This window comes from Oncorhynchus keta, unplaced genomic scaffold (genome assembly GCF_023373465.1).
Source record: "Oncorhynchus keta strain PuntledgeMale-10-30-2019 unplaced genomic scaffold, Oket_V2 Un_contig_5687_pilon_pilon, whole genome shotgun sequence".
NCBI classification, from domain to species: Eukaryota; Metazoa; Chordata; class Actinopteri; order Salmoniformes; family Salmonidae; genus Oncorhynchus; species Oncorhynchus keta.
Window position 1 is genome coordinate 34,100 of NW_026288441.1, and position 21,741 is coordinate 55,840.

Genomic DNA, 21,741 nt, shown 5'->3' on the forward strand with positions numbered 1-21,741 from the left:
CTATGGTCTGTTAGCTGATGACTGTCCTATCATTGTTAATTGTCATCATGTTCCTGGTTACAACATTCCTATGGTCTGTTAGCTGATGACTGTCCTATCATTGTTAATTATCATCATGTTGCCTGGTTACATTATTATTGTCTGTTAGCTGATGACTGTCCTATCATTGTTAATTGTCAGCCTGTTCCTGGTTACATTCCTATGGTCTGTTAGCTGATGACTGTCCTATCATTGTTAATTATCATCATGTTGCCTGGTTACATTATTATTGTCTGTTAGCTGATGACTGTCCTATCATTGTTAATTGTCAGCCTGTTCCTGGTTACATTCCTATGGTCTGTTAGCTGATGACTGTCCTATCATTGTTAATTGTCATCATGTTCCTGGTTACAACATTCCTATGGTCTGTTAGCTGATGACTGTCCTATCATTGTTAATTGTCAGCCTGTTCCCTGGTTACATTCCTATGGTCTGTTAGCTGATGACTGTCCTATCATTGTTAATTGTCAGCCTGTTCCCTGGTTACATTCCTATGGTCTGTTAGCTGATGACTGTCCTATCATTGTTAATTATCATCAGTTGTTTCCTTGATGATGTAGAACACATAACTAGAGAGTGGGCCAGACATTAAAATAAAAACAACTTTTAATAATTGTATGTGAAAGTGCAACGGCAAACATACAGTATTTATATCGGTAATTTGTTTTGGACAAACAAATGTGATATACAAAACAAAACATTGATTTTATTCAAAAGTGCAACAGCAAACATAATTATACAGGTGATTAAAAACAACCCTTATTATATTTAAAAAATACAACTGCAAAACTGTTATTCATTACCACAGTAAAAAAAATATATATAATCTGGTGCTCCAAAATTCTGTCTTGTGCTCCTGACTTTCTGTGGTACCAATGAAGAAAAGTCCATTTAAAGCCCTGACTGGTGACACACAACCAGCCATGTTTCAGATACCCTGATACTCATGTCTGCAGTGACCCACAAACAGAGGCTCTGCCTGGATACCGCGCCTGGAGAGAGAGGGAGAAGATATGGAAAGGGAGAGAGGGAGAAGATATGGAAAGGGAGAGAGGAGAAAGGGAGGAGAAGAGATGGAAAGGGAGATTTAGTTGCCTTAATGACTATTACAAAACAGCTAGTACTGTATTGTGTCTGTATGGCTAAACACATTTGATAAACATCTTGTGTAGCCTACTTTGAGTAACATCTTACTTTACTCAAAGTAACGTAACCCCGAAACAGTGTCTGGGCAGAGGAGACTACGGCTGCAGTCAACTCAAAGTAGACAGCCCTAAACCCTCAGCCCTTGAATGATTTTTAAATCATCCCATCTGAGTGTACCTTTAAAATGTCCCTTTCCCAAGCTAGGGAGAATGCTGATCAGATATGCAAAAATCTTGAAGTTGAGCTTAAAAACAAGCAACCTAAAGCTATTGATGTATCTAGCAGGCTAATGTAGCTAGCTAGCACTCCTGTCAGGTAGCTATATACAGTTACCTATAGCTGGCTAGCTAGTTTTATAATTAGGTCACTTATTCCAATACATTTCAGAATTCCCCAAAATATGTTTATGAAGCTAGCTATGTTTTAATGACACCTCAATACGAGACTAAGCCAATTTGAGTGTGATTCCCATTTGACAACGCTAAAATCAATGTCCTCTATATATATTTTTTAGCATATAATTTTGCTAAAAATATGTGATATGTGAGTCTATATATAATTTTGACTCACATATCGAAAAATGTAGCCATGTTGATTAAATTGGACACTTCCACCAGAGTTCGACACGTGACTACAGTTTGCATTGAACCCACAAGTGATCAAAGTTATTCACTCGCTCCCTCAAGCTAAATCGAGGGCCTGCAGAGGCAACGTTAGTGAATTAGATCTTCACGTAAGATGGCAATCAAACTGCATCCAGTTTTGATAGGGGAAGTGGCTAGAGTGCGGCCCGAGGGGGTAAGTAACGCTGAAACATGCATGAGAGCATCAGCTGTTCTGGACAACTCTGATCACACTCTCTGCAGCCGATGTGAGTAATCTTTAAACAGGTCAACATTTTACAAGGCCGCTGGGCCAGACGGATTACCAGGACGTGTACTTAGTATGCGCTGACCAATTGGCAGTGTCTTCACTGACATTTTCAACCTCTCCTGTTTGAGTCTGTAATACCAACATGTTTTAAGCAGACCGCCCTAGTACTGTGCCCAAGAACACTAAGGTAACCTGCCTAAATGACTATGGACCCGTAGCACTCACGTCTGTAGCCATGAAAAGCTTTGAAACACTGGTCATGGCTCACATCAATACCATCATCCCAGAAACCCTAGACCCACTCCAATTTGCATTCCGCACCAACAGATCCACAGATGATGCAATCTCAATCGCAGTACCCTTTCTCACCTGGACAAAAGGAACACCTATGAATGCTATTCATTGACAACAGCTCAGCATTCAACACCATAGTGCCCTGGGACTAAACACCTCCCTCTGCAACTGGATCCTGGACTTCCTGACGGGCCGCCCCAGGTGGTAAGGGTAGGTAACAACACATCTGCCACACTGATCCTCAAAACGGGGGGCCCCTCATGGGTGCGTGCTCAGTCTGCTCCTGTACCAACTGTTCACTCATAACTGCACAACCAGGCATGACTCAACACCATCATTAAGTTTGCTGATGACACAACAGTGGTAGGCCTGATCACCAACAATGACAGAGACAGCCTATAGGGAGGAGGTCAGAGACGTGTGGTGCAAGGACAACAACCTCTCCCTTCAAGTTCCTTGGTGTCCACATTACCAACAAACTAACTTGGTCCAAGAACACCAAGACAGTCGTGAAGAGGGCACGACAAAAACCCCTTCCCCCTTAGGAGACTGAAAAGATTTGTCCTCAGGGTCCTCAGATCCTCAAAAGGTTCTACAGCTGCACCATCAAGAGCATCCTGACAGGTTGCATCACTGCCTGGTATGGCAACTGCTCTGCCTGCAAGGAACTACAGAGGGTCGTGCATACGGCCAAGTATATCACCGGGGCCAAGCTTCCTGCCATACAGGACCTCTATATCAGGATGTGTCAGAGGAAGGCCCTAAAAATTGTCAGACTCCAGCCACCCTAGTCATAGACTGTTCTCTCTGCTACCGCACGGCAAGCGGTACTGGAGCACCAAGTCTAGGTCCAAGAGGCTTCTGAACAGCTTCTACCCCCAAGCCATAAAACTCCTGAACATCTAATCAAATGGCTACCCAGACTATTTGCCCCCCCGCATAGTCACTTTAATAACTCTACCTACATGTACATATTACCTCGACTAACCAATGCCCCCGCACATTGACTCTGTACCAGTACCCCTGTATATAGCCTCCACATTGACTCTGTACCGGTACCCCCTGTATATAGCCTCCACATTGACTCTGTACCGGTACCCCCTGTATATAGCCTCCACATTGACACATTGACTCTGTACCGGTACCCCCTGTATATAGCCTCCACATTGACTCTGTACCGGTACCCCCTGTATATAGCCTCCACATTGACACATTGACTCTGTACCGGTACCCCCTGTATATAGCCTCCACATTGACTCTGTACCGGTACCCCTGTATATAGCCTCCACATTGACACATTGACTCTGTACCGGTACCCCCTGTATATAGCCTCCACATTGACTCTGTACCAGTACCCCCTGTATATAGCCTCCACATTGACTCTGTACTGGTACCCCCTTATATAGCCTCCACATTGACTCTGTACCGGTACCCCCTGTATATAGCCTCCACATTGACACATTGACTCTGTACTGGTACCCCCTGTATATAGCCTCCACATTGATACAATGAATCTGTACCGGTACCCCCTGTATATAGCCTCCACATTGACTCTGTACCGGTACCCCCTGTATATAGCCTCCACATTGACTCTGTACCGTAATACCCTGTATATAGCCTCCACATTGACTCTGTACCGGTACACCCTGTATATAGCCTCCACATTGACACATTGACTCTGTACCGGTACCCCCTGTATATAGCCTCCACATTGACTCTGTACCGGTACCCCCTGTATATAGCCTCCACATTGACACATTGACTCTGTACCGGTACCCCCTGTATATAGCCTCCACATTGACTCTGTACCGGTACCCCCTGTATATAGCCTCCACATTGACTCTGTACCGGTACCCCCTGTATATAGCCTCCACATTGACACATTGACTCTGTACTGGTACCCCCTGTATATAGCCTCCACATTGATACAATGAATCTGTACCGGTACCCCCTGTATATAGCCTCCACATTGACTCTGTACCGGTACCCCTGTATATAGCCTCCACATTGACTCTGTACTGGTACCCCCTGTATATAGCCTCCACATTGACTCTGTACCGTAATACCCTGTATATAGCCTCCACATTGACTCTGTACCGGTACCCCCTGTATATAGCCTCCACATTGACTCTGTACCGGTACCCCCTGTATATAGCCTCCACATTGACACATTGAATCTGTACCGGTACCCCCTGTATATTGCTCCGCTATTGTTATTTACTGCTGCTTTTTAATTATTTGCTATTCTTATCTCTTACTTTTTTTGGGGATATTTTCTTAAAACTGCATTGTTTGTTAAGGGCTTGTAAAGTAAGCATTTCACTGTAAGGTCTACAGCTGTTGTATTCGGTGCATGTGACAAAGGATGAATTACGCCTCTTCTCTCTAGCCCAGGTAGCTAGCATGATGAATAACGACTCTCCTCTCTAGCCCAGGTAGCTAGCATGATGAATAACGCCTCTCCTCTCTAGCCCAGGTAGCTAGCATGATGAATAACGCCTCTCTCTAGCCCAGGTAGCTAGCATGATGAATAACGCCTCTCCTCTCTAGCCCAGGTAGCTAGCATGTTGAATAACGCCTCTCATTAGCCCAGGTAGCTAGCATGATGAATAACGCCTCTCATTAGCCCAGGTAGCTAGCATGATGAATAACGCCTCTCATTAGCCCAGGTAGCTAGCATAATGAATAACGCCTCTCATTAGCCCAGGTAGCTAGCATGATGAATAACACCTCTTCTCTCTAGCCCAGTTAGCTAGCATGATGAATAACGCCTCTTCTCTCTAGCCCAGGTAGCTAGCATGATGAATAACGCCTCTCCTCTCTAGCCCAGGTAGCTAGCATGTTGAATAACGCCTCTCTCTAGCCCAGGTAGCTAGCATGATGAATAACGCCTCTCCTCTCTAGCCCAGTTAGCTAGCATGATGAATAACGACTCTCCTCTCTAGCCCAGTGAGGGAGCATGATGAATAACGACTCTCCTCTCTAGCCCAGGTAGCTAGCATGATGAATAACGCCTCTCCTCTCTAGCCCAGTTAGCTAGCATGATGAATAACGACTCTCCTCTCTAGCCCAGGTAGCTAGCATGATGAATAACGCCTCTTCTCTCTAGCCCAGGTAGCTAGCATGATGAATAACACCTCTCTAGCCCAGGTAGCTAGCATGATGAATAACGACTCTCCTCTCTAGCCCAGGTAGCTAGCATGATGAATAACGACTCTCCTCTCTAGCCCAGTTAGCTAGCATGATGAATAACGCCTCTCTCTAGCCCAGGTAGCTAGCATGATGAATAACGCCTCTTCTCTCTAGCCCAGGTAGCTAGGATGATGAATAACGACTCTCCTCTCTAGCCCAGGTAGCTAGCATGATGAATAACGACTCTCCTCTCTAGCCCAGTTAGGTAGCATGATGAATAACGCCTCTCCTCTCTAGCCCAGGTAGCTAGCATGTTGAATAACGCCTCTCATTAGCCCAGGTAGCTAGCATGATGAATAACGCCTCTCATTAGCCCAGGTAGCTAGCATGATGAATAACGCCTCTCATTAGCCCAGGTAGCTAGCATGATGAATAACGACTCTCCTCTCTAGCCCAGTTAGCTAGCATGATGAATAACGCCTCTCATTAGCCCAGGTAGCTAGCATGATGAATAACACCTCTTCTCTCTAGCCCAGTTAGCTAGCATGATGAATAACGCCTCTTCTCTCTAGCCCAGGTAGCTAGCATGATGAATAACGCCTCTCCTCTCTAGCCCAGGTAGCTAGCATGTTGAATAACGCCTCTCTCTAGCCCAGTTAGCTAGCATGATGAATAACGACTCTCCTCTCTAGCCCAGTGAGGGAGCATGATGAATAACGACTCTCCTCTCTAGCCCAGGTAGCTAGCATGATGAATAACGCCTCTCCTCTCTAGCCCAGTTAGCTAGCATGATGAATAACGACTCTCCTCTCTAGCCCAGGTAGCTAGCATGATGAATAACGACTCTCCTCTCTAGCCCAGGTAGCTAGCATGATGAATAACGACTCTCCTCTCTAGCCCAGTTAGCTAGCATGATGAATAACGCCTCTCTCTAGCCCAGGTAGCTAGCATGATGAATAACGCCTCTTCTCTCTAGCCCAGGTAGCTAGGATGATGAATAACGACTCTCCTCTCTAGCCCAGGTAGCTAGCATGATGAATAACGACTCTCCTCTCTAGCCCAGTTAGGTAGCATGATGAATAACGCCTCTCCTCTCTAGCCCAGGTAGCTAGCATGTTGAATAACGCCTCTCATTAGCCCAGGTAGCTAGCATGATGAATAACGCCTCTCATTAGCCCAGGTAGCTAGCATGATGAATAATGCCTCTCATTAGCCCAGGTAGCTAGCATGATGAATAACGACTCTCCTCTCTAGCCCAGTTAGCTAGCATGATGAATAACGCCTCTCATTAGCCCAGGTAGCTAGCATGATGAATAACACCTCTTCTCTCTAGCCCAGTTAGCTAGCATGATGAATAACGCCTCTTCTCTCTAGCCCAGGTAGCTAGCATGATGAATAACGCCTCTCCTCTCTAGCCCAGGTAGCTAGCATGTTGAATAACGCCTCTCTCTAGCCCAGGTAGCTAGCATGATGAATAACGCCTCTCCTCTCTAGCCCAGTTAGCTAGCATGATGAATAACGACTCTCCTCTCTAGCCCAGTGAGGGAGCATGATGAATAACGACTCTCCTCTCTAGCCCAGGTAGCTAGCATGATGAATAACGCCTCTCCTCTCTAGCCCAGTTAGCTAGCATGATGAATAACGACTCTCCTCTCTAGCCCAGGTAGCTAGCATGATGAATAACGCCTCTCCTCTCTAGCCCAGTTAGCTAGCATGATGAATAACACCTCTCTAGCCCAGGTAGCTAGCATGATGAATAACGACTCTCCTCTCTAGCCCAGGTAGCTAGCATGATGAATAACGACTCTCCTCTCTAGCCCAGTTAGCTAGCATGATGAATAACGCCTCTCTCTAGCCCAGGTAGCTAGCATGATGAATAACGCCTCTTCTCTCTAGCCCAGGTAGCTAGGATGATGAATAACGACTCTCCTCTCTAGCCCAGGTAGCTAGCATGATGAATAACGACTCTCCTCTCTAGCCCAGTTAGGTAGCATGATGAATAACACCTCTCTCTAGCCCAGGTAGGTAGCATGATGAATAACGCCTCTCATTAGCCCAGGTAGCTAGTATGATGAATAACGACTCTCCTCTCTAGCCCAGTTAGGTAGCATGATGAATAACGCCTCTCTCTAGCCCAGGTAGGTAGCATGATGAATAACGCCTCTTCTCTCTAACCCAGGTAGCTAGCATGACGAATAACGCCTCTCTCTAGCCCAGGTAGCTAGCATGATGAATAACGACTCTCCTCTCTAGCCCAGTTAGCTAGCATGATGAATAACGCCTCTCTAGCCCAGGTAGCTAGCATGATGAATAACGACTCTCCTCTCTAGCCCAGTTAGCTAGCATGATGAATAACGACTCTCCTCTCTAGCCCAGTTAGCTAGCATGATGAATAACGACTCTCCTCTCTAGCCCAGTTAGCTAGCATGATGAATAACACCTCTCTAGCCCAGGTAGCTAGCATGATGAATAACGACTCTCCTCTCTAGCCCAGGTAGCTAGCATGATGAATAACGCCTCTCCTCTCTAGCCCAGTTAGCTAGCATGATGAATAACGCCTCTCCTCTCTAGCCCAGTTAGCTAGCATGATGAATAACGCCTCTTCTCTCTAGCCCAGTTAGGGAGCATGATGAATAACACCTCTTCTCTCTAGCCCAGTTAGCTAGCATGATGAATAACGCCTCTCCTCTCTAGCCCAGTTAGGGAGCATGATGAATAACGCCTCTCCTCTCTAGCCCAGGTAGCTAGCATGATGAATAACGCCTCTCCTCTCTAGCCCAGTTAGCTAGCATGATGAATAACGCCTCTCCTCTCTAGCCCAGGTAGCTAGCATGATGAATAACGACTCTCCTCTCTAGCCCAGGTAGCTAGCATGATGAATAACGCCTCTCCTCTCTAGCCCAGTTAGCTAGCATGATGAATAACGCCTCTCCTCTCTAGCCCAGTTAGCTAGCATGATGAATAACGCCTCTCCTCTCTAGCCCAGTTAGCTAGCATGATGAGTAACGCCTCTCCTCTCTAGCCCAGTTAGGGAGCATGATCAGTAACGCCTCTTCTCTCTAGCCCAGTTAGGGAGCATGATGAATAACACCTCTCTAGCCCAGGTAGCTAGCATGATGAATAACGCCTCTCCTCTCTAGCCCAGTTAGCTAGCATGATGAATAACGCCTCTCCTCTCTAGCCCAGTTAGCTAGCATGATGAATAACGCCTCTCCTCTCTAGCCCAGTTAGCTAGCATGATGAGTAACGCCTCTCCTCTCTAGCCCAGTTAGGGAGCATGATCAGTAACGCCTCTTCTCTCTAGCCCAGTTAGGGAGCATGATGAATAACACCTCTCTAGCCCAGGTAGCTAGCATGATGAATAACGCCTCTCCTCTCTAGCCCAGTTAGGGAGCATGATGAATAACGACTCTCCTCTCTAGCCCAGTTAGGGAGCATGATGAATAACACCTCTCTAGCCCAGTTAGGGAGCATGATGAATAACGCCTCTCCTCTCTAGCCCAGTTAGGGAGCATGATGAATAACACCTCTCTAGCCCAGTTAGCTAGCATGATGAATAACACCTCTCTAGCCCAGGTAGCTAGCATGATGAATAACGACTCTCCTCTCTAGCCCAGTGAGGGAGCATGATGAATAACGACTCTCCTCTCTAGCCCAGTTAGGGAGCATGATGAATAACGACTCTCCTCTCTAGCCCAGGTAGCTAGCATGATGAATAACGACTCTCCTCTCTAGCCCAGGTAGCTAGCATGATGAATAACGCCTCTTCTCTCTAGCCCAGTTAGGGAGCATGATGAATAACACCTCTCTAGCCCAGGTAGCTAGCATGATGAATAACGCCTCTCCTCTCTAGCCCAGTTAGGTAGCATGATGAATAACACCTCTCTAGCCCAGGTAGCTAGCATGATGAATAACGCCTCTCCTCTCTAGCCCAGGTAGCTAGCATGATGAATAACGACTCTCCTCTCTAGCCCAGGTAGCTAGCATGATGAATAACGCCTCTCCTCTCTAGCCCAGGTAGCTAGCATGATGAATAACGCCTCTTCTCTCTTGCCCAGGTAGCTAGCATGATGAATAACGACTCTCCTCTCTAGCCCAGGTAGCTAGCATGATGAATAACGACTCTCCTCTCTAGCCCAGGTAGCTAGCATGATGAATAACGCCTCTTCTCTCTTGCCCAGGTAGCTAGCATGATGAATAACGACTCTCCTCTCTAGCCCAGGTAGCTAGCATGATGAATAACGACTCTCCTCTCTAGCCCAGTTAGGGAGCATGATGAATAACGCCTCTTCTCTCTTGCCCAGGTAGCTAGCATGATGAATAACGACTCTCCTCTCTAGCCCAGGTAGCTAGCATGATGAATAACGCCTCTTCTCTCTAGCCCAGTTAGGGAGCATGCATTTCCCCAATTCACAGCTCTGCAAGGATTATATTGTCAAAATACAAATTTTAATATTAATATTTTATTTAATGCCGTCACGCCAGGTATATACTTCCAAAAAAGGTCTAAATAAAAATGGACAAACAACCCAAAAAATGTATTGTTTGGAAATAATGTACTGTTATTGAATAAGTGCGCATGCGCCAAATCCACCTCTTCTGCACCTGGCAGTAATGAGTGATTTTATTGGACGTCCCAGGGACATCATGTACCCAAACATATCAGGGGACACAACGTGAGGATGGCCAGGGTGCAAGGTCTACAGGGGTGCAAGGCCACTCAACCATAAATCGGAGAATGTAGCATTTTCAAACACCTGAACAGCTTTTTCCAGCAATATATAGCCATAATCATTATGCTTAATCCAAAGTAATATATATATATCTCTAACCATACCTCCTGAGCTGACTGTATCCTCCCGACTGGTGGTTCTTTTGTAAAGAAATTAAATATGCTTCTCGTCATCTATGCTAAAATATGTGAAAAGGATTGAAAGGAATAGTCTTATTCAGTGCATTAGTTATTGCTTGCTTTTGTAAAGTCTACAAACCTTGCTACTCTAACTTGATTGATAGGCTGACATGGTTTCTTGGTATCTAGTTATGAGGATGAGAGATAGGTTCCCAATCTGGGCTAGTGTAACCGATGTGAAATTGCTAGCTAGTTAGCGGGGTGAGAGCTAATAGCGTTTCAATCGGTGACGTCACTCGCTCTGAGACCTTGAAGCAGTTGTTCCCCCTTTGCTCTGCAAGGGCCGTGGCTTTTGTGGAGCGATGGGTAACGATGCTTCGAGGGTGACTGTTGTTGATGTGTGCAGAGGGTCCCTGGTTCGAGCCCAGGTAGGGGGCGAGGAGAGGGACGGAAGCTATATTGTTACACTAGCTAACTGGGCTAAAGAGAACTTCGTAAAATTGCTAGGTGGATAGTGGTATCACAGAGAAACACATTGAAATACATTTTTAAACATGACAAATGAGGAGGCACGTGCCCCTATAGGAATGATGCCTCTGGAGGCGTCAAAGAGGATTTGGAGCATGGATTTTACATGAGTGGGCAGGGGCGCATCAGAGACATCTGTGGCGTTATGTTGTGTGACAAAACTGCACATTTTAGAGTGACCTTTTATTGTCCCCAGCACAAGGTGCCCCTGTGTAATGAGCATGCTGTTTAATAATCTTCTTGAAATGCCACCAGTCAGGTGGATTGATTCTCTTGGCAAAGGAGAAATGCTCACTAACAGGGATGGAACTCATTTGTGCAAAACAATTGAGAGAAATCAGCTTTTAGAACATATGGAACATTTCTGGGATCTTTTACTTTCTAATCAGCTTTTAGAACATATGGAACATTTCTGGGATCTTTTACTTTCTAATCAGCTTTTAGAACATTTCTGGGATCTTTTACTTTCTAATCAGATTTTAGAACATTTCTGGGATCTTTTACTTTTTCAACTCATGAAACATGGGACCAACACGTCACATGTTGCGTTTATATTTTTGTTCAGTGTAGATTTTCATTTAGACTTATTTAAAGTAACTGAAGTAAATAAAGATACTCTACATTTGGTGTGTAACCATATAGTTTGACATTATAACGCTTGCAGAGCTGTCTAGTAGGGAAACGTATACAGGCTAGCTGGGCTAGAGAGGAGTCATCATATTAACATAACCCTGTACCTCAGTAGCCTGCAGCGGAAGTCCACGAGGCGAGGGAAGGCGTCGATCACACTGGAGGTCATCCTCTCATCACTCCACAATCGCTCTCCAGCAGCACTCGCCCTCGGCCTGCACACACACACACACACACACACACACACACACACACACACACACACACACACACACACACACACACACACACACACACACACACAGTATTTAGATTCTTGCCTGTTATTATTTCTGTTTGAAAAATGTCCCTAGGGGCCCTGGTCAGAAGTAGTGTACTATATATAGGGAATAGGGTTCTATAGGGCCCTGGTCAACAGTAGTGCACTATATAGGGAATAGGGTTCTATAGGGCCCTGGTCAACAGTAGTGCACTATATAGGGAATAGGGTTCTATAGGGCCCTGGTCAGAAGTAGTGTACTATATAGGGAATAGGGTTCTATAGGGCCCTGGTCAGAAGTAGTGTACTATATAGGGAATAGGGTTCTATAGGGCCCTGGTCAGAAGTAGTGTACTATATATAGGGAATAGGGTTCTATAGGGCCCTGGTCAGAAGTAGTGTACTATATAGGGAATAGGGTTCTATAGGGCCCTGGTCAGAAGTAGTGTACTATATAGGGAATAGGGTTCTATAGGGCCCTGGTCAGAAGTAGTGTACTATATAGGGAATAGGGTTCTATAGGGCCCTGGTCAGAAGTAGTGTACTATATAGGGAATAGGGTTCTATAGGGCCCTGGTCAACAGTAGTGCACTATATAGGGAACAGGGTTCTATAGGGCCCTGGTCAGAAGTAGTGTACTATATATAGGGAATAGGGTTCTATAGGGCCCTGGTCAGAAGTAGTGTACTATATAGGGAATAGGGTTCTATAGGGCCCTGGTCAACAGTAGTGCACTATATAGGGAATAGGGTTCTATAGGGCCCTGGTCAACAGTAGTGCACTATATAGGGAATAGGGTTCTAAAGGGCCCTGGTCAGAAGTAGTGTACTATACAGGGAATAGGGTTCTATAGGGCCCTGGTCAGAAGTAGTGTACTATATAGGGAATAGGGTTCTATAGGGCCCTGGTCAACAGTAGTGCACTATATAGGGAATAGGGTTCTATAGGGCCCTGGTCAGAAGTAGTGTACTATATAGGGAATAGGGTTCTATAGGGCCCTGGTGAGAAGTAGTGTACTATATATAGGGAATAGGGTTCTATAGGGCCCTGGTCAACAGTAGTGCACTATATAGGGAATAGGGTTCTATAGGGCCCTGGTCAGAAGTAGTGTACTATATAGGGAATAGGGTTCTATAGGGCCCTGGTCAGAAGTAGTGTACTATATATAGGGAATAGGGTTCTATAGGGCCCTGGTCAACAGTAGTGCACTATATAGGGAATAGGGTTCTATAGGGCCCTGGTCAGAAGTAGTGTACTATATAGGGAATAGGGTTCTATAGGGCCCTGGTCAACAGTAGTGCACTATATAGGGAATAGGGTTCTATAGGGCCCTGGTCAGAAGTAGTGTACTATATAGGGAATAGGGTTCTATAGGGCCCTGGTCAACAGTAGTGTACTATACAGGGAATAGGGTTATATTTGGGACTCTTTTCTATTTACCAGAGACGAGGAGAGAGGTTGGTAGCATCAACATACTCTCCCCACATGCACACCTCTCCACCAATCACCAGTTTCTTCTGCTGCTCTGTACCTGTGGAGGTAAAGTACATAGGATAGTACATACTGCACCTGCCCACAACAACACAACACATCACAACACAACAACACCACCACACATCACAACACAACAACACAACACCACCAACACATCACATCACATGACAACAACACCACCACAACACAACACAACACCACAACACAATACCACCACAACACAACCACAACACAACACAACACAACACAACACAACACCACCACAACACAACACAACACAACACCACCACAACACAACACAACACAACACAACACAACAACACAACAGAACACACCAACACAGCACAACACAATACAACAACACAACACATCACAACAACACCACCACAACACAACACAACACACCACCACAACACAACACCACAACACAACAACACAACACAACACCACAACACAACACAACACAACACCACAACACAACACATCACCACAACACAACACCACAACACAACACATCACCACAACACAACACCACAACACAACACATCACAACAACACAACACAACACACCACAACACAACACAACACAACACCACAACACATCACAACAACACAACACAACACCACAACAACACAACACCACAACACAACACAACACAATACATCACAACAACACAACAACACAACACCACACCACAACACAACACAATACAACAACACCACATCACAACACAACAACATGGCACGACAACAAAACGTCATGAGACACACACACACATACATACTATTTCAGCCACACCCATTGCTGACAGGTGTATAATATCGAGCACACGGCCATGCAATCTCCATAGACAAACATTGGCAGTAGAATGGCCTTACTGAAGAGTTCAGTGACTTTCAACGTGGCACCGTAATAGGGTGTCACTTTTCCAACAAATCAGTTCATCATATTTCTGCCCTAATAGAGCTGCCCCGGTCAAAACGTAAATGTTGTTATTGTGAAGTAAAAACGTCAAGGAGCAACAACGGCTCAGCAGCAAAGTGGTAGACCACACAAGCTCACAGAACGGGACCGCCCAGTGATGAAGTGCGTAGCACATAAAACTCGTCTGTCCTCAGTTGCCAGACTCACTACCGAGTTAGAAACTGCCTCTGGAAGCAACGTCAGCATAAGAACTGTTTGTCGGGAACTTCATGAAATGGGTTACCATGGCTGAGCAGCCGCACACAAGCCTAAGATCACCATGCGTAATGCCAGCGTCGGCTTCAGTGGTGTAAAGCTCGCTGCCATGAGAGCAGTGGAAATGTGTTCTCTGGAGTAATGAATCACGCTTCACCATCTGGCAGCCCGACAGATGAATCTGGGTTCAGCGGATGCCAGGAGAACATTACCTGCTGGAATGCATAGAGTCAACTGTAAAGTTTGTTGGGAGGAGGTTCAGGCTGGGCCCCTTAGTTCCAGTGAAGGGAAATGTTAATGCTACAACATACAATGACATTCTAGACAATTCTGTGCTTCCAACTTCGTGGCAACAGGTTGGAGAAGGTCCTTTCCTGTTTCAGCATGACAATGCCCCCGTGCACAAAGCAAGGTCCATACAGAAATGGTTTGTCGAGATCGGTGTGAAAGAACCCAGTCGAAAACCTTTAGGATGAATTGGAACGCCGACTGCAAGCCAGGCCTAATCGCCCAACATCAGTGCCCGACCTCACTAATGCTCTTGTGGCTGAATGGAAGCAAGTCCCTGCAGCAATGTTCCAACATCTAGTGGAAAGCCTTCCCTGAAGAGTGGAGGCTGTTATAGCAGCAATGTTCCAACATCTAGTGGAAAGCCTTCCCAGAAGAGTGGAGGCTGTTATAGCAGCAATGTTCCAACATCTAGTGGAAAGCCTTCCCAGAAGAGTGGAGGCTGTTATAGCAGCAATGTTCCAACATCTAGTGGAAAGCCTTCCCAGAAGAGTGGAGGCTATCATTTTTAATAGTAACTTAGTAACTCTGTGTCGTTGTATCTGTCGAACTGCTTTGCTTTAACTTGGCCAGGTCGCAATTGTAAATGAGAACTTGTTCTCAACATGCCTACCTGGTTAAATAAAGGTGAAATAAAATAAAAATTATAGCAGCAATGTTCCTACATCTAGTGGAAAGCAATTCCCAGAAGAGTGGATGCTGTTATAGCAGCAAAGCGGGGGTCCAACTCCATATTAATGGCTTCCCAGAAGAGTGGATGCTGTTATAGCAGCAAAGGGGGGTCCAACTCCATATTAATGGCTTCCCAGAACAGTACAGGCTGTTATAGCAGCAAAGGGGGTCCAACTCAATATTAATGGCTTCCCAGAACAGTACAGGCTGTTATAGCAGCAAAGGGTGGGGACCAACTCAATATTAATGCCCATGATTTTGGAATGAGATGTTGGACCAGCTGGTGTCCACAGACTACATGACTAAAAGCGTACTTGTGCAATATTATATTACCCATAGACCTTTAGACCAGTCTCCTACTATAATAATAACTATATTATATTACCCATAGACCAGTCTCCTACTATAATAATAACTATATTATATTACCCATAGACCAGTCTCCTACTATAATAATAACTATATTATATTACCCATAGACCTTTAGACCAGTCTCCTACTATAATAATAACTATATTATATTACCCATAGACCAGTCTCCTACTATAATAATAACTATATTATATTACCCATAGACCAGTCCCCTACTATAATAATAACTATTATATTACCCATAGACCAGTCTCCTACTATAATAATAACTATATTATATTACCCATAGACCTTTAGACCAGTCTCCTACTATAATAATAACTATATTATATTACCCATAGACCAGTCTCCTACGATAATAATAACTATATTATATTACCCATAGACCTTTAGACCAGTCTCCTACTATAATAATAACTATATTATATTACCCATAGACCTTTAGACCAGTCTCCTACTATAATAATAACTATATTATATTACCCATAGACCTTTAGACCAGTCTCCTACTATAATAACCACATTACAGTGGGGCAAAAAGAAGTATCTAGTCAGCCACCAATTGTGCAAGTTCTCCCACTTAAAAAGATGAGAGAGGCTTGTAATTTTCACCATATGTACACTTCAACTATGACAGACAAAATGAGAAAAAAAATCCATAAAATCACATTGTAGGATTTTTAATGAATTTATTTGCAAATTATGGTGGAAAATAAGTATTTGGTCAATAACAAAAGTTAATCTCAATACTTTGTTATATACCCTTTGTTGGCAATGACAGAGGTCAAACGTTTTCTGTAAGTCTTCACAAGGTTTTCACACACTGTTGCTGGTATTTTGGCCCATTCCTCCATGCAGATCTCCTCTAGAGCAGTGGTGTTTTGGGGGCAACACGGACTTTCAACTCCCTCCAAAGACTTTCTATGGGGTTGTGATCTGGAGACTGGCTAGGCCACTCCAGGACCTTGAAATGCTTCTTACGAAGCCACTCCTTCGTTGCCCTGGCGGTGTGTTTGGGATCATTGTCATGCTGAAAGACCCAGCCATGTTTCATCTTCAATGCCCTTGCTGATGGAAGGAGGTTTTCACTCAAACTCGCACGATACATGGCCCCATTCATTATTTCCTTTACATGGATCAGTCGTCCTGGTCCCTTTGAAGAAAAACAGCCCCAAAGCATGTTTCCACCCCCATGCTTCACAGTAGGTATGGCGTTCTTTGGATGCAACTCAGCATTCTTTGTCCTCCAAACATGACGAGTTGAGTTTTTACCAAAAAGTTATATTTTGGTTTCATCCGACCATATGACATTCTCCCAATCTTCTTCTGGATCATCCAAATGCTCCAACCTTCAGACGGGCCTGGACATGTACTGGCTTAAGCAGGGGGAAACGTCTGGCACTGCAGGAGTCCCTGGTGGCGTAGTGTGTTACTGATGGTAGGCTTTGTTATTTTGGTCCCAGCTCTCTGCAGGTTATTCACTAGGTCCGTGTGGTTCATTTGTGATCATTTTGACCCCACGGGGTGAGATCTTGCGTGGAGCCCAAGATCGAGGGAGATTATATGTCTTCCATTTCCTAATCATTTCTCCCACAGTTGATTTCTTCAAACCAAGCTGCTTACCTAATGCAGATTCGGTCTTCCCAGCCTGGTGCAGGTCTACAATTTTATTTCTGGTGTCCTTTGACAGCTCTTTGGTCTTGGCTATAGTGGAGTTTGGAGTGTGACTTTTTGAGGTTGTGGACAGGTGTCTTTTATACTGATAACAAGTTCAAACAGGTGCCATTAATACAGGTAACGAGTGGAGGAAGAAGTTACAGGTCTGTGAGAGCCAGAAATCTTGCTTGTTTGTAGGTGACCAAATACTTAATTTCCATCATAATTTGTAAATAAATTCATTAAAAATCCTACAATGTGATTTTCTGGATTTTTTTTCTCATTTTGTCATAGTTGAAGTGTACCTATGATGAAAATTACAGGCCTCTCATCTTTTTAAGTGGGAGAACATGCACAATTGGTGGCTGACTAGATACTTTTTTGCCCCACTGTATATTACCCATAGACCTTTAGACTAGTCTCCTACTATAAAAACAACTATATTATATTACCCATAGACCAGTCTCCTACTTAACTAATAACTATATTATATTACCCATAGACCAGTCTCCTACTATAATAATAACTATATTATATTACCCATAGACCAGTCTCCTACTATAATAATAACTATATTATCCATAGACCCTTAGACCAGTCCCCTACTATAATAACAACTATATTATATTACCCATAGACCAGTCTCCTACTATAATAATAACTATATTATATTACCCATAGACCAGTCTCCTACTATAATAATAACTATATTATATTACCCATAGACCAGTCTCCTACTATAATAATAACTATATTATATTACCCATAGACCAGTCTCCTACTATAATAATAACTATATTATATTACCCATAGACCAGTCTCTTACTATAATAATAACTATATTATATTACCCATAGACCAGTCTCCTACTATAATAATAACTATATTATATTACCCATAGACCAGTCTCTTACTATAATAATAACTATATTATATCACCCATAGACCAGTCTCTTACTATAATAATAACTATATTATATCACCCATAGACCAGTCTCTTACTATAATAATAACTATATTATATTACCCATAGACCAGTCTCCTACTATAATAATAACTATATTATATTACCCATAGACCAGTCCCCTACTATAATAATAACTATATTATATTACCCATAGACCAGTCCCCTACTATAATAATAACTATATTATATTACCCATAGACCAGTCTCCTACTATAATAATAACTATATTATATTACCCATAGACCAGTCTCCTACTATAATAATAACTATATTATATTACCCATAGACCAGTCTCCTACTATAATAATAACTATATTATATTACCCATAGACCAGTCTCTTACTATAATAATAACTATATTATATTACCCATAGACCAGTCTCCTACTATAATAATAACTATATTATATTACCCATAGACCAGTCTCTTACTATAATAATAACTATATTATATTACCCATAGACCAGTCTCTTACTATAATAATAACTATATTATATCACCCATAGACCAGTCTCTTACTATAATAATAACTATATTATATTACCCATAGACCAGTCTCCTACTATAATAATAACTATATTATATTACCCATAGACCAGTCCCCTACTATAATAATAACTATATTATATTACCCATAGACCAGTCCCCTACTATAATAATAACTATATTATATTACCCATAGACCAGTCTCCTACTATAATAATAACTATATTATATTACCCATAGACCAGTCTCCTACTATAATAATAACTATATTATATTACCCATAGACCAGTCTCCTACTATAATAATAATAATTATAGTCCTAGACTATATACAGTCCCAGGAAGCCCTGCCCCAGCCCCAGTATGCTGCAGTAGTGGAGGCTGCTGGAGGAAGAAATCAGAGGACGAGCCCATTGGCTGAAATTGAACAAATGGAAAGGTATCAATGTGTTTTCCGTTTTACTGTATTTGCACACATCGATTTGATACCGTTCCATTACTTTCATTCCCACCATTACATGAAACCTGTTCACCAATTTTAAAGTGACACCAGCTTCTGAACACACCAGTGAAGTTGAGTGGCTGTATGGTGTAGTATTTTTTTCCCAGTCCTGTCCGTAGTCGATGTGGTTGATGTACCAGGGGGCAGCCAGTATGACCCTGTACCCAGCCAGGGTGATGCTACTCAGCTCCTGTTGTATCTGACCAGGACTCCCCTTCCAGATGTGGAGCACAGTGTCCACTGGGATCTGAGGCAGGTAGAAAACAAGTGCCATGTACACCGCGGCTCAAAAGTTTGGGGTCGCTTAGAAATGTCCTTGTTTTGGAAAGAAAATCACTTTTTTGTCCATTAAAATAACATCAAATTGATCAGAAATACAGTGTAGACATTGTTAACGTTGTAAATGACTATTGTAGCTGGAAACGGCAGATTTTTAATGGAATATCTTCATAGGCGTACAGAGGCCTATTATCAGCAACCATCACTCCTGTGTTCCAATATGGCACATTGTGTTAGCTAATCCAAGTTTATCATTTTAAAAGGCTAATTGAACATTAGAAAACAATTTTGCTAATATTTTTGTACAGCTGAAAACTGTTGTCCTGATTAAAGAAGCAATAAAACTGGCCTTCTTTAGACTGGTATCTGGAGCATCAGCATTTGTGGATTCGATTACAGGCTCAAAATGGCCAGCAACAAAGACTTTTTCTGAAACTTGTCAGTCTCTTCTTGTTCTGAGAAATTAAGGCTATTCCATGCGAGAAATTGCCAAGAAACTGAAGCTCTCGTACAACATTGTGTCCTACTCCCTTCACAGAACAGCACAAACGGTCTCTAACCAGAATAGAAAGGGGAGTGGGAGGCCCCGGTGCACAGCTGAGCGAGAGGACAAGTACATTAGTGTCTAGTTTGAGAAACAGACACTTCACAAGTCCTCAATTGGCAGCTTCATTAAATAGTACCCACAAAACACCAGTCTCAACTTCAACAGTGAAGAGGTGACTCCGGGAGTTCCTCTGTCCAGTGTCTGTGTTCTTTTGGCTAATAAAAATAATCGATTTAGATGGGCAGTCTGAGATATGGTTTTATCTTTGCAACTCTGCCTAGAAGGCCAGCATCCCAGAGTCACCTCTTCACTGTTGACGTTGAGACTGGTCTCTCTTTTTTTTTTTGAAAGTACTTGTAACAACAAAATATAAAGTATTTAATCCCACCCGGTGGGAACAATAACTACATCAGCCCGAGTGCTGGTCCATGGTTGACAACCACAAGTAGGGGAGAGTGGGGTAAGTTGAGACATTTTTTACATTCAGCATCACTCTGTCAAGGAAAATATAGTATTCCTTCTAACAAAGAGATATTTCAGGATGTGGTGTATCCCTGGAAATAAATAATAATAATAATAATAATAATAATAATAATCAGAATTAATGTAAATATAAGTTTTGAAAACATACCTTGTCCAAAAAAAAGTGGTCTCTTGGTACAACACGGTACGTTGTACAGGGTACGTTGAGCTGCCTAAACATTTCTGTATTGAATTAAATACTACTACTGCCACCTTTAAAAACCATGTCTATCTTTATTAAAACACTTTTAACATGGGCCAGGTCCTGTTGTTACCTCATATCCCATAATGCCTACAACACGCTTGGTCAGAAAACATTTCAATTTGCTCAACTTGTCATTGGCTCAACTTACCCCAAGGCCATTGGCTCAACTTACCCCAAGGCCATTGGCTCAACTTACCCCAAGGCCATTGGCTCAACTTACCCCAAGGCCATTGGCTCAACTTACCCCAAGGCCATTGGCTCAATTTACCCCAAGGCCATTGGCTCAACTTACCCCAAGGCCATTGGCTCAACTTACCCCAAGGCCATTGGCTCAACTTACCCCAAGGCCATTGGCTCAACTTACCCCAAGGCCATTGGCTCAACTTACCCCAAGGCCATTGGCTCAACTTACCCCAAGGCCAACATGTTGATTATATTAGCCCACAGCTAGAAGGATGCCTTTTCATTCTAGGTTTAGGACCTCATATTGAAGCTGATAGAGACCCCAACTGATGTATAAAACAATCTTACAATTATTTACTTTAGATACAAGCATCATGAAACCTGTAACACAATTGATTTGGTAAATGAATTTGACTTGTTGAAAATCCGCTTTTTGGACCTAACTTGTTTACCACTTTTACCATATGGTTTCTTCCTTCTGACTCCATTAAATGATCACCAATTCCTAAATATTTCCTAAAATAATTCATTTTTTTTGGTATGGTTTCCTAGAAACAAGGGTGGCTCAACTTACCCGTAAGGCTCAGGTTTCCCCACTCTCCCCTATACATATTCGAACTAGACACACTATTCACT

General features: G+C 43.3%; 1 long non-coding RNA gene across 10 annotated transcripts in view; it reads right to left on the reverse strand.

The window, feature by feature from the left end:
• Positions 1 to 627: 627 nt before the first annotated feature.
• The window catches only part of LOC127925511 (uncharacterized), a 30,025-nt gene continuing 8,911 nt past the window's right edge, over positions 628 to 21,741 (reverse strand). The window contains exons 1-5 of one of the 10 annotated variants that reach the window (XR_008121131.1): positions 18,891 to 19,425; positions 16,007 to 16,050; positions 13,194 to 15,868; positions 11,602 to 11,709; positions 628 to 1,031 (exon numbers count right to left, since the gene is read on the reverse strand). This is a non-coding gene — a long non-coding RNA (uncharacterized LOC127925511). The other 9 variants (XR_008121132.1, XR_008121124.1, XR_008121130.1 and 6 more) reach the window with 9 other exon arrangements.